This window comes from Arachis hypogaea, chromosome 17, assembly GCF_003086295.3.
Source record: "Arachis hypogaea cultivar Tifrunner chromosome 17, arahy.Tifrunner.gnm2.J5K5, whole genome shotgun sequence".
Taxonomy (NCBI): domain Eukaryota; kingdom Viridiplantae; phylum Streptophyta; class Magnoliopsida; order Fabales; family Fabaceae; genus Arachis; species Arachis hypogaea.
In genome coordinates, this window is record NC_092052.1 from 77,677,372 (window position 1) to 77,678,832 (window position 1,461).

Consider the following 1,461-nt stretch of genomic DNA (forward strand, 5'->3'; position numbering starts at 1 on the left):
AAGCCTTGTTGAGGCTTTTGATCCTTCCATGAGAAATTGGGGTGATTTCTCCATGATGAGTTATAGGTGTTTCCATAAGGTTCACCTAAGTAATTTACCTCTGCTATTGCAGGGTTCTCAGGATCATAAGCTTCTTCTGCATAAAAAGCCTCTTGAGTACTGTTGGATGTAGCTTGCATTCCATGCAGACTCTGAGAGATCATATTGACTTGCTGAGTCAATATTTTATTCTGAGCCAATATGGCATTCAGAGTATCAACTTCAAGAACTCCCTTCTTCATAGGCGTCCCATTACTCACAGGATTCCTTTCAGAAGTGTACATGAACTGGTTATTAGCAACCATGTCAATGAGTTCTTGAGCTTCTGCAGGCGTTTTCTTTAGGTGAATGGATCCACCTGCAGAAGTGTCCAGTGACATCTTTGATAGCTCAGATAAACCATCATAGAATATATCCAGGATGGTCCATTCTGAAAGCATGTTAGAAGGACACTTTTTGGTCAACTGTTTGTATCTTTCCCAAGCTTCATAGAGGGATTCACCTTCTTTCTGTCTGAAGATTTGAACATCAGCTCTAAGCTTGCTCAGCTTTTGAGGAGGAAAGTACTTGGCTAAGAAAGCCGTGACCAGCTTATCCCAAGAGTTCAGGCTGTCTTTGGGTTGAGAATCCAACCATAATCTAGCTCTGTCTCTTACAGCAAAAGGGAAAAGCATGAGCCTGTAGACTTCAGGATCTACTCCATTAGTCTTAACAGTATCACATATCTGCAAGAATTCAGTTAAGAACTGAAAAGGATCTTCAGATGGAAGTCCATGAAACTTGCAGTTCTGCTGCATTAGAGAAACTAATTGAGGTTTCAGCTCAAAGTTATTTGATCCAATGGCAGGAATGGAGATGCTTCTTCCATGTAAATTGGAATTAGGTGCAGTAAAGTCACCAAGCAACTTCCTTACATTATTATTATTTTTGGCTGCCATCTCCTCTTCCTGTTCAAAAATTTCTGAAAGGTTATCTCTGGATTGTTGTATTTTAGCTTCTCTTAATTTTCTCTTCAGAGTCCTTTCAGGTTTTGGATCTGATTCAACAAGAATATTCTTGTCCTTGCTCCTGCTCATATGACAAAGAAGAGGGCACAGAAAAATAATAATAATAATAATATGGATCCTTTATACCACAATATAGGGATCCCTGTGTGAGTAGAAGAAGAGGGGGAGACAAAGAATGTAACATAATGGAAGAAACAAAACTGTGAGGAGGGTTGAGATGTGAGATAAGATGTTAGTAGATGAATAAATAAATAGAATAAGATGGGAGAGGGAGAATTTTCGAAAATAATTTTTTTGAAAAAGGGTTAGTGATTTTCGAAAATGGTTTTTGAAAAATGTTAGTATTTTTCGAAATTTTTTTTAAAATAAAAAATAAAAATAAGAATAATTAGTTAATTAAAAAGAAATTTTTGAA

The 1,461-nt window shown here is 36.9% G+C and overlaps 1 non-coding gene across 1 annotated transcript; it reads left to right on the forward strand.

Moving 5' to 3' along the window:
* Nucleotides 1-473: 473 nt before the first annotated feature.
* Nucleotides 474-581, forward strand: LOC112768734 (small nucleolar RNA R71). The gene has a single exon (XR_003186129.1). It is a non-coding gene; the product is annotated as a small nucleolar RNA R71 (small nucleolar RNA).
* The last annotated feature ends 880 nt before the right edge of the window (nt 582-1,461 follow it).